The sequence below is a fragment of the Trachypithecus francoisi genome, unplaced genomic scaffold (genome assembly GCF_009764315.1).
Source record: "Trachypithecus francoisi isolate TF-2019V2 unplaced genomic scaffold, Tfra_2.0 Lachesis_group5, whole genome shotgun sequence".
NCBI lineage: Eukaryota > Metazoa > Chordata > Mammalia > Primates > Cercopithecidae > Trachypithecus > Trachypithecus francoisi.
This window is the reverse complement of record NW_022681470.1, coordinates 35,481,165-35,494,103: the sequence shown is the minus strand read 5'-3', so window position 1 is coordinate 35,494,103 and position 12,939 is coordinate 35,481,165. Positions and strand designations below refer to the sequence as shown.

Below are 12,939 nucleotides of genomic sequence, written 5' to 3'. Positions count from 1 at the left end.
CACTTGAGGCCAGGAGATCGAGACCAGCCTGGCAAACATGCCTGAAACCCTGTCTCTACTAAAAACACAAAAATTAGCCAGGCATGGTGGCACATACCTGTAATGTCAGCTACCTGGGAGGCTGAGCCACAAGAATCGCTTGAATCTGGGAGGCAAAGGTTGTGGTTAGCCCAGACTGTGCCACTGCACTCCAGCCTGGGTGACAGAGCAAGGCTCTCAAAAAAAAAAAAAAAAAAAATAAGTCTTTGAGAGATATGGGATTATGTAAACTGACCAAACCTACTGGCACTTCTGAAAGAGACAGAGAAGAAGAAACCACCTGGAAAATATATTTGAGAAAAATAATTCAAGAAAATTTCCCTGTTCTTGCTAAAGAGATAAATATCCAGGTACAAGAAATCCAGAGCACCTGTGAGATACTATTCAAAAAGAACATCACCAAGGCATATCATCACCAGACTGTCGAAGGTCAATGCTAAGGAAATAATCTTAGAGACAAATAGGGAAAAAGGTCAGATCACATACAAAAGGAACCCCATCAGTCTAACAGCAGAATTTTCAAGATACAGAGTGGCACACTGGATAAGAAAAACAAGACCCGGCCAGGCGCGGTGGCTCACATCTGTAATCCCAGCACTTTAGGAGGCCGAGGCAGGCGGATTATGAGGTCAGGAGATCGAGACCATCCTGGCTAACACAGTGAAACCCCGTCTCTACTAAAGGATACAAAAAATTAGCCAGGCGTAGTGGCGAGCGCCTATAGTCCCAGCTACTCGGGAGGCTGAGGCAGGAGAATGGTGTGAACCCAGGAGGCGGAGGTTGCAGTGAGCTGAGATTGCGCCACTGCACTCCAGCCTGCGCGACAGAGCAAGACTCCGTCTCAAAAAACAAAACAAAACAAAACAAAAGCAAACAAACAAAAAGAAAAGACCCATCCATCTGCTGCTATCTTCAAGCGACCTATCTTACATCTAATGACATCCATAGGCTCAAAGTAAAGAGCTGGAGAAAGATCATGCAAAGGGAACACAAAAAAGAACAGGGGTTACTATTTTTATATCACAGAAAACAGACTTTAAGCCAACAACAGTAAAAAAAGACAAGGGCATTACAGAGTGATAAAATATTCAATTCAGGCCGGGCGCGGTGGCTCAAGCCTGTAATCCCAGCACTTTGGGAGGCCGAGACGGGCGGATCACGAGGTCAGGAGATCGAGACCATCCTGGCTAGCATAGTGAAACCCCGTCTCTACTAAAAATACAAAAACTAGCCGGGCGAGGTGGCGGGCGCCTGTAGTCCCAGCTACTTGGGAGGCTGAGGCAGGAGAATGGCGTAAACCCGGGAGGTGGAGCTTGCAGTGAGCTGAGATCCGGCCACTGCACTCCAGTCCGGGCGACAAAGCGAGACTCCGCCTCAAAAAAAAAAAAAAAAAAAAAAAAATTCAATTCAACAAGACTTAACTGTCCTAAATATATACACACTCAAAATTAGAGCACCCAGATTCATAAAACAAGTACCTTTAAACTTAAGACTTAGCCGCACAAGTAGTAGTGGGAAACTTCAATATCCCCGTGACAACATTAGATCATTGAGGCAAAAATCTAAAAAATTATGGACTCAAATTTGACACAGACCAACTGGACCTAATAGACACCCACAGAATACTCCATCAACCATATGCTCCAGAACAGGACAAGGATGCCCACTATCACCACTGTTACTCAACACAGTACTGGAAGTCCTAGCTAGGGCAATCAGACAAGAGAAAGAAAGAAAATGCATTCAACTTGGAAAGGAAGAAGGCTAATTATCCTTGTTTACAGATAATATTATCTTATTTTTGGAAAAACCTAAAGACTCCACCAAAAAACTATTAGGACTGATAAACACTGAGTAAAGTTGCAGGGTGTAAAATGAACATACAAAAATTTCTGTATGCTAACAGTGAACAATCTGAAAAAGAAATTTTAAAAAGTTATCCCATTTATAAGAACCACAAATAAAATTAAATACACAGGAAGTAACTTAACCAAAGAAGTAAAAGATGTCTACAATGAAACTATAAAACACCAATGAAAGAAACTGAGGAGGATGCCAAGAAAAATGGAACGATATTCCATGTTAACGGACTCAAAGAATCAATATTTTTAACTTGTACACACTAATTTATAGATTCCACGCAATGCAATCCCTATCAACATACCAATAATATTCTTCATGGAAATAGAAAAAACAATCCTAAAATTTATATGGAACCACAGAAGACACAGAATAGCGAAAGCAATCCTGGGGGACGGGGGGAAAGAAAAGAACAAAACTGAGGAATCCTATTACTTGACTTCAAATTATACTACAGAGCTACAATAACCAAAATAGCTTGGTACTGGCATAAAAACACACAAATAGACCAACTGAACAGCATAGAGAATCCAGAAACAAATCCATACACCTACAGTGAACTCATTTTCAACAAAGGTGCCAAGAACATTCATTGGCAATGGGGAAAGGACAGGGCTGGGAAAACTAGCTATCCATGTACAGAAGAATGGAACTAGACCCCTAAGTCTCACCTTATACAAAAATCAAACCAAAATGGATTACAGACTTAAATCGAAGACCTCAAACTATGAAACTACTATAAGAAAACACTTGGAAAACCCTCCAGGGCATTGGTCTGGGAGAAAATCTATTGAATAACACCCCATAAGCACAAACAATTAAAATAAAAATGGACAAATAGAATTACATCAAGTTAAAAAGCTTTTGCACAGCAAAGGAAACAATCAACAAAGAGAAGACTCACAGAATGGAAGAAAATATTTGCAGCCTACCCATCTGACAAGGGATTAATAACTAGAACATATAAGGAGCTCAAACAACTCTACAGAAAAAAAAATCTAATATTCTGATTTTTTTAATGGGCAAAAGATCTGAATAGACATTTCTCAAAAGAAAACATATAAATGGTAAAGAGGCATATGAAAAAGTTCTCAGTATCACTGTAAGTGTCCATCAACAGATGAATGAATGGATAAAGAAAATATTATACATATACATCATGGAGTACTATTCAGCCATAAAAAGATTGAGATCCTGTCATTTACAACAACATGGATGGAACCGGAGGTTATTATGTTAAATGAAATAAGTCAGACACAGAAAGATAAACATTTTATGTTCTCACTTATTTGTGGGAGCTAAAAATCAAAACAATTGAACTCATGGAGATAGAGTAGAAGGATGGTTACCAGAGGCTGAGAAGGGCAGTTGAGGGGATGAGGGCGGGGGGTGGGGTGGGTAAGGAAATGACAGATAATGAGTATAAAAAGAAAGAATGAGTAAGACCTAGTATCTGATAGCACTACAGGGTGACTATAGTCAGCGATAATTTAATTGTACATTTTAAAATAACTAAAAGAGTACAACTGAAAATAACTAAAAGAGTATATTGGATTGCTTGTACAAAGGAAAAATGCTTGAGGAGATGGATACCCCATTTACCATGATGTGATTATTACTCACTGTATGCCTCTATCTAAATATCTCATGTACTGCCTAAATGTATACACCTACTATATACCTCCAAAAATTAAAAATTAAAAGAATCAATGAAACCAAAAGTTGGTTCTTTGAAAGGTTATAAAGAACCAATCAAAAGATTGACAGACCACCAGATAGATAAACTAAGAAGAAATGAGATCCAAATAAGCACAATCAGAATTGACAAAAGTGACATTACAACCAATTCCACAGAAATACAAAAGATCCTCAAAGACTATTATGAACACCTGTACACACACAAACTAAAAAATCTAGAGAAAATGGAATTCCTGGAAATTCCTGGAAAATCACAACCCCCCGCCCCAAGACTGAATTAGAAAGAAACTGAAACCCTAAACACACCAATATCAAATTCTAAAATTGAGTAATAAAAAATCTACCAACCAAAAAAGGCCCTAGACCAGATGGATTCACAAATTTTACCAGACATACAAAGAAAAACTGGTAACAGTCTTTCCGAACCTACTCCAAAAAATCAAGGAGGGGGGACTCCTCCCTAACTCATTCTATGAAGCCAGCATCACCTTGATACCAAAACCGGGCAAAAATACAACAAAACAAGTAAACTACAGGCCAATATCCCTGATGAACATAGATGTAAAAATCTCTAACACACTACTAGCAAGCCACATCCGCAGCACACCAAAAAGTTAATTCACCATGATTAAGCAGGCTTCATTCTTGCGATGCAAGGTTGGTTCCACATATACAAATCAATAAATGTGACTCACTACATAAACAGAATTAAAAATAAAAACCCTATGATCATCTCAGTAGATACAGAATAAGCTTTTGATAAAATCCAACATCTCTTATGATAAAAACCCTCAAAAAAACTAGGCATCAAAGGAACATATCTAAGAGCCATTTATGGCAAACCCACAGCCTATCATACTGAACAGACAAAAGCTAAAAGTGTTCCCCTTGACAGGTGTAACAAGACAAGGATACCCACTGTCACTTAACATAGTACTGGAAGTCCTTGTCAGAACAATCGCACAGGAGAAAGAAATAAAAGGCATCCAAATAGGAAAAAAAGAAGTCCAACTAGCTCTCTTCACTGACCATGTGGTTCTACACCTAGAAAACCCTAAAGACTGCAAAAGGGATCCTACAACTGATAAACGACTTCAGTAAAGTTTCAAGGTACAAAGTCAATATACAAAAATCATAACATTTCCATACACCAATAACGTTCAAGATGAGAGCCAAATCAAGAACACAATTCCATTTACAATAGAACAACAACAAAATACCTAGGAATACACAGAAACAAACAAACAAATACCAAGGAGGTGAAAGATCTCTACAAAAACTACGAAACACTGCTGAAATCACATGATGCAAACAAATGGGTAAGCATTCCATGCTGCTGGTTTGAAAGAATCAAAAAAATTAAGAAGGAGGGACGCCTCGCTAAACTCATTCTATGAAGTCAGCATCACCTTGATACCAAAACCTGGCAAAAACACAATAAAACAACTAAGCTACAGGCCAAATAGCCCATGGTAAACAAACGACATGGCCAAATTAAAATGGCCACATTGCTCAAAGCAATCTGCAGATTCAATACTATTTCTATAAAGCTATAAACATCACTTTTCACAGAACCAGAAAAAAACTATTCTAAAATTCACATGGAACAACAAAAATCCAAAAATACAAAGCAATCCTAAGCAAAAAGAACAAAGTGTGATGCATCACATACCTGAGTTCAAACTACACCATAATGCTACCGTAAGTAACCAAAACAGCATGGTACTAGTACAAAACAGACATATAGACCAATGGAACATAATGGAGAACCCAGAAATAAAGCCAACAGCTACAGCCATCTGATCCTGTATAAAGCTGACAAAAATGAGCAATCGGAAAAGTCTTCCTATTTAATAAATAGTGCTGGGATAGCTGGCTAGCCATATGCAGAACAATGAAATTGTACCCCTACCATTCACCACATACAAAAATTAACAAGATGGATTTAAAGATTTAAATGTAAAACCTAAAATTATAAGAATCCTAGAAAAAAAATCTAGGAAACACCATTCTGGACATGTGCCTTGGGAAATAACTTATGACTAAGTCCTCAAAAGCAAATTTAACAAAAACAAAAATGGACAAGTGGGACCTAATTAAACTAAAGAGCTCTTCCACAAGAAAACAATCAACAGGGTCAACAGATAACCTATAGAATGGGAGAAAATACTGACCAACTACCCATCTGACAAAGGTCTAATATCCAAAATTTATAAGGAATGTAAACAATTGAACAAGCAAAAAAAAAAAAGGGCAAAAGATACAAACAGTACTTCCCAAAAGAAGACATACAAGTGGCCAACAAACATGAAAAAAATGTTCAACATCACTAATCATTAGAGAAATGCAAATCAAAACCACAATCAGATACCATCTCACACCAGTGAGAACGGGTATTATTAAAAAGTCAAGAAATAACAGATGTTGGAGGCTACGGAGAAAAGGGAAGGCTTATACACTGTTGGTGGGGATGTAAATAGTTCAGCCACTATGGAAAGCAGTTTGGAAATTTCTCATATAACTTAAAATAGAACTACCATTTGACACAGCAACCCCATTACTGGGTAAACATTCAAAAGAAAATAAATTATTCTTACCAAAAGACACATGCACTCATATGTTCATCACAGCACTATTCACAATAGCAAAGACATATAGAATCAAGCTAGGTACCCATCAATGGTGGACTAGACAAAGAAAATGTGGTCCATGTACACCATGGAATATTATGCAACCATAAAAAAAGAATGAAATCATGTCCTTTGCAGCAACATGGATGCAGCTAGAGGCCATTATCCTAAGCAAATTAACACAGGAACAGAAAAGCAAATACTGCCATGTTCTCACTTGTAAGTGGGAGCTAATCAATGAGTACTCGTGGACATAAAGATGGCAATGATACTGGGCACTACTAGAAGGAGGAGTGAGGGAAAGGGGGAAGGGTTGAAAAACTAACTACTGGGTACTATGCTCACTACCAAGGTGATGGGATCAATCATAACCCAAACCTCAGCATCACACAATATACCCCGGGAACAAATCTACTACACAAGTACCCCACGAATCTAAAATAAAAACTGAAATTAAAAAAGAAAAAATCACACACACATTGGAAAAAAATAAAAAGAAAAAAAGGAAATGTGATAAAATGTTAAAAACTGGTGAGCTGGCCAGGCACAGTGTCTCAAGCCTGTAATCTCAGCATTTTAGGAGGCCAAGACAGGCACATCACCTGAGGTCAGGTGCTCAAGACCAGCCTGGCCAACATGGTGAAACCCCATCTCTACTAAAAACACAAAAATCAGCCAGGCATGGTGGCATATGCCTGTAGTTTCAGCTATGAGGGAGGCTCAGGCAGGATAATCACTTGAACCTGGGAGGCACAAGTTGCAATGCACCACTGCACTCCAGCCTAGGCAACAGAGTGAGACTTCGTCTCAAAACAAACAAATAAACAAACAAACAAAAACTGGTGAATTTAGGTAGAAGGTATATAGGAGTTCTCTTATTATTTTGAATAATTTTATATGTCAACTTGACTGAACTACATGGTGCCCAGACATCTGGTCAAACACTATTCTGAGTGTGTCTGTGAAGGTATTTCTGGATTAGATAAAAATTTGAATTAGCAGATTGAGTAAGGCAGATTGCCCACCCAATGTGGCAGAACTCATCTGTTGAGGGTATGAATAGAACAAAAAGGCTGAACGAGTGCTTTAACTGAACACTGGTATTTTCCTCCCTTTGGACTCAAGACTGAAACATCAAAACTCTTCTCAGGTCTAGAACCTGCTGGCTTCTGGACTAGAACTTATACCACTGGCTCTCCTGCTTCTCAGGCCTTCACACTCAGTCAGGAATTACATATTAACTATTTTGGGTCTCCAGTGTACCAATGGCATATCTTGGGACTTCTCAGCCTCCAGGATCATGTGAGCCAATTCCTTATAGTATATACAAGAAAGTATTTAGTATGTGTAATTAATTATGTAGTATGTGTAATAAATAAGGATTATATATATAAAAGAAAATATATATACACATCCTATTCACTCTGTTTCTCTGGAGAACCCTAACACACTATTATTTTAACTTTATTATTAGTTTGAAATTATTTAAAAATAAAAAGGGAGGGAAACTGTAAATTCTCCCAAGTTATACAGAAGCTCCTCAACTTAAAAACCTTCCACCTGGGCACGGTGGCTCAAGCCTGTAATCCCAGCACTTTGGGAGGCCGAGACGGGTAGATCACGAGGTCAGGAGATCGAGACTATCTAGCCGGGCGTGGTGGCGGGCGCCTGTAGTCCCAGCTACTCGGGAGGCTGAGGCAGGAGAATGGCGTGAACCCGGGAGGCGGAGCTTGCAGTGAGCTGAAGTGAACTGAGATCCGGCCACTGCACTCCAGCCCGGACGGCAGAGTGAGACTCCACCTCAAAAAAAAAAAAAACAAAAAACAAAAAACAAAAACTTTCCACCTGCAGGCTGGGCACGGTGGCTCACGCCTGTAATCCCAGCACTTTGGGAGGTCGAGGTGGGCGGATCACGAGGTCAGGAGATCACGATCATCCTGGCTAACATGGTGAAACCCCGCCTCTACTAAAAATACAAAAAATTAGCCGGGCGTGGTGGCGGGTGCCTGTAGTCCCAGCTACTTGGGAGGCTGAGGCAGGAGAATGGCATGAACCCGGAAGGCAGAGGTTGCAGTAAGCCAAGATTGCGCCACTGCACTCCAGCCTGGGCAACAGAGCGAGACTCTATCTAAAAAAAAAAAAAAAAGAAAGAAAGAAATAAACTTTCAACCTGCACATTTTCATAGAAACCAACAAAGTTACACACCCAATAAACAGTACAACTCTAATGCAGGTACTGTTAAAACTGAAGTGTTTTATGGTCTTTTCCTCCTATTTAAAGCATTTGGTACATAAGTATCTCTAACTCCACTCCATATTAAGACAGAGACGCTTGGCCCCCAACATTTTTGTTTGATAGTATTATGGTGAACGTTATGCTACAACATAAATTTTAAAAGAAAAAGTACAACTGTTACCACCAACAGATGGCGTTAGTGATCACTTGTTTAGCGTCAATCTGGACCTGAGACAAAAAAGGCTGAAGAACAGCTTTTTGGACCTAAGCTCATATATCCATAAATATTTTTGCCTCGTGTTAATAATACAGATGAATATTATTTAGGAGATGGAAGATATCTTAGAGATCTCAACTTAGGGTGCATTTCAAACCCCAGGTCTTCTCTAATTTTAATACCTGCCTCGTCTCAGGGCCTATGTCCCAACCCCGAATACCATAGAGAATCACGGCTGTAGGAATTCATTGTAAAGTGAAGAGAAAGTGTTGTATCTTTCAAATGTGTAAGAATGAAAGAATACGAAGGCAGAAAAAACCCACTGCTTTGTTCCAATCCTGATTTTACAAAAGACAACACCAATCCAACGCCAAGGTCATGTGATCTTGCCAAGGCCACATAACCAATTAATGGCACAGGTAGATCTTAAATTCAAGTCTTCCATTTGCTAATCCTTGGCACTTTCCGTCAGCCCTTCTTGAATGTTTAAATGCTATGGAAATGTGTGAGTGGCTGGGTGTAAAATAACTAGTTTCTCTCCTTCTTCATTTCTAATAAAAGTTTTTTAGTTGAATAAGATGACAAAGGAAACAGTATGTACAAAGGAACAGTGAAATCCCTTCTCGTATTCAGTGGACTGCCAGTAGTTCAAGTACAGTACAGAGGGCAAATGCAAATGGAGGTGGGAAGCATCAGGAATTGAGTCTGAGGAAATAAAGGGCAATGTTTGTCACAATAATAGAAAAGCCTGGACTGTATACAATGAAAAGGTAGAGTCCATATTAATGGACTATTAAATTATATCTTACAAATTCCATTCAGACGGATATACACAGAAACAGAGAGACAGAAAAAGAGAGAGAGAGACCATACTGAATTCAAAGTCTCAACAAATGGATACCTAAGCAATGACTTCAACTACAATAGACCCTTGGTATAAGTTTATGAAGTATTTTTTCCAAGACAACGTGAAAGATTTCCAAATTGGAGAATACTACTATGGCATATAAAACATTAAAGTGTAATTATTTTTTAACTCCTACAGACCTTTAATGATTCTAAGAAGATTGAAATAATTTATACTTATTCACATCACTATGTAAACTGTAAAGGTGACTCATATGAATCATGAATTAAAGCCATCACGAAATGTTACATTTTACTCTTTAATTTACTCTAAATTCTTCCTTCTACAGCTATTGCTTTTTGCTTCTCTTTGATCACCAGCAAGCAGCAGGAGTTGGCTCCAGCTGTAGAAAGATAGTGATGGCAACAAAAGTTACTATGGCCAGGCCACATGGCTCACACCTGTAATCTCAGCACTTTGAGAGAGGGAAGTGGGAGCGCCACTTGAGCCCAGGAGTTCAAGACCAGCCTAGGCAACAAAGCGAGACCTCCATCTCTACAAAAAAAAAAAAAAAAAAAAAAATTAAAAATTAGCTGGGCATGGTGGTTCATGCCTATAGTCCCATAGTCCCAGTTACTTGGAAGACTGGGGTGAGAGAACTACTTCAGCTTGGGAGGTCAAGGCTGCAGTGGGCCAAGACTGTGCCACTGCACGCCAGCTTGGGCAACAGAGTGAGACCCTATCTAAAAAAAAACAAAAATTACTCTACAAATAGTAGAGATTAGCAAATCACATTGAGATTTACCTACTAGGTAGTAGACTAGGACCAATCTGGGCTCAGCAAATTACAAACTATCATATGCCATGCATCCTCCCTGTCATTCATGGAATAGTGAGAACCCACAATTATAAGTGTTAATTTGTGAAAGCCAGAAATCTATTCTATCAGTAACTGACTAGAAAAAAAAAAAAAGTTTTTTGCTCTAATAGTAAAGATCCCTCTGGTCTTTTAAATGTAACAATACCTATAACAACATAAATATTTGCACAGTGACTTGTAGCTTACCCACACACTTTAATTTCACCAGAAGGATTTCAAGAAATGTTCTAGTAAATTTATGACCTAGTTTTTCAGCAGAACATTTTTATTAAGAACTAAGAGTACCAGGTCTCTGAACGTACACTTACTCCTTCCTGCATAAGTTCCGGAGGCCACCCAATGACCAGAAGAAGGGAATTTCCTGTGTAAGTATTGAGGTGTTAGGAGATTCAAACACTGTTCATCATTTATTCTAACACCCCTCCAAGATATTATTATTTATCAATAATGTAATCAATTTAAGAAACTGATAATCAGTTTAGAAAAGGAGGCTTAGAGAGGTTCAGAAGGTTATGGAATAGTGTTCTCTCTCAAGAAGAGCAAATAAAGCTTTCCAAGAAACCTTCCTTCCATCTTCCTCCCCACTCCGAAAAAAGGTGTCCCTATTTGTTTCATTTGCTAGAATTTCTTCATATTTACTTCTGTCTGCCAAGGAAGAGATGTCAGGAATATCTTCACAGAGAATCTGATATCTGAGATGAGTCTTAACAAGTAGAAAATGGGCATATGGAAGGGAAATTTATGGTAAGGGCAATCCTGGCACGAGGAAATGCTATTTGCAAAGCCACAAGAATGGAAGAAATGGCCACAACGGAGGAATGTTGGTTCTTTGTAGAAAAAAGCACAACGGGTTGGGGAGGGGGAGTGCATGGGGTGTGTATGTCTGTGTGTGTGAACATGGAAGATAAATTACAAAGATAGACTCTAGCCAGCTCATGAAGCACTTACAACAGCATGGAAAGAAATGTACTTTAATGTAAATCAAGATTTCCTAACTAAGAGACATGCATAAAACTTTAGGGCTATATATTGCCCAATTCCCCCAAAGTATGAAAACTGTGTGCATGAACACACACAAAAATAAACTCATTTTCCTGGATCCACAGCTATTAGTGATTTTCAAAGGGACTCAGGAATAAAAAGCAGTCAAGAACCACTGCTCTGGGTGACTGGGAGTCCCTGCATAATTATAGACAGAGAAGTGTACTACAATACTTTTATTTTAGAAAGGTAACTTAGGTAACATTTGTGGACATTGATGAATTTGAGAACCTTAAATGCAGAAGTAGCAATAAAGAGGTTATTATCCTACTGCAGCCAAGAAATTATAAATACGAACATTAAAAAACCTAATTCCAGAGACTTTTCAAAGTAAAAGTGCCTGAATTCATCAACCAGCTGCATGCAGACTGTGAGAGAGAAAAAACCTAAGGTTGCCTTATTCTACTTCTTAAAGTTCACATCATTCACTTATTACATACCATCATCAGTAAAAGCCATCAAACACAGCACAGTAGCTGCAAGTAAAAGGGTGCCACTCTCTTTTATTTGTAGTAAGCCATCACTGGAAAATTAAGCAGAAAATGCCAAATATCCCAAAGAGGAAACACTAGTGGCCTAGAACAGCGTTTGGCAAACTGGCCCACAAGCTAAATCCAGCCCCATTTTTGTAAATAAAATTTTAACAGAACACAGCCACTCATCCATTTATGTGTTGTCTATGGCTGCTTTCACACTACAAAGGCAGAACTGAATAGCTGCAACAGAGACTTGCATGGCCTGCAAAGCGTAGATTATTTACTCTTTGGGCCTTCAGAGGTTTGTCAACCTCTCACCTAGAACAAAAATGGATAGATTCTACTTCAGAAAGTACTGTTTTATTTATTTATTATTTATTTATTCATTATTTTTGAGACAGAGTCTCACTCTGTCACCGAGGCTGGTGTACAGTGGCGTGATATTGGCTCACTGCAACCTCAACCTCCCAGGCTCAAGAGATCCTCCTGCCTCAGCCCTCCAAGTAGCTGGGACTACAGGTGTGTGCCACCATGCTCGACTAATTTGTGTGTGTGTGTGTGTGTTGTTGTTGTTTTTGTAGGGATGGGGTTTTGCCACACTGCCCAGACTGGTCTTGAACTCCCGAGCTCAGGCAATCCGCTTGCCTCACCCTTCCAAAGTGCTAGAATTGCAGGCATGAGCCACTGCACCCAGCCAGAAAGCACTGCTTTTAGTGCAATAGATGTGAGTAATACGCAAAGTAAGGTACTTTCTACCTCCATGCATGGATCAAATCCAGTCATATAGCCATCAGTCTTCTGGAGCAGCTGTAGATAACTGCAATAGCAGTAACCTACTTCTAAGATCCTCATCAAACTGAATTTACAAAATCCCAAGTATTACTCCGTTTAGAAAAATACCACTCCTCAAACGCAACATATTAGGGGCCAACGTTTCAAACCAATCCAAATCATTGTCCTTCCCCCTATTCTTCCATTCATATCTACCTTCTCTCTCCTCAAGGTTCTCTTTTAA

At 39.0% G+C, this 12,939-nt stretch overlaps 1 protein-coding gene across 2 annotated transcripts in view; it reads right to left on the bottom strand.

Moving 5' to 3' along the window:
• The window catches only part of RALGPS2 (Ral GEF with PH domain and SH3 binding motif 2), a 187,337-nt gene that overhangs the window by 151,553 nt on the left and 22,845 nt on the right, over positions 1-12,939 (bottom strand). The gene's annotated exons all lie outside the window — the stretch shown is intronic.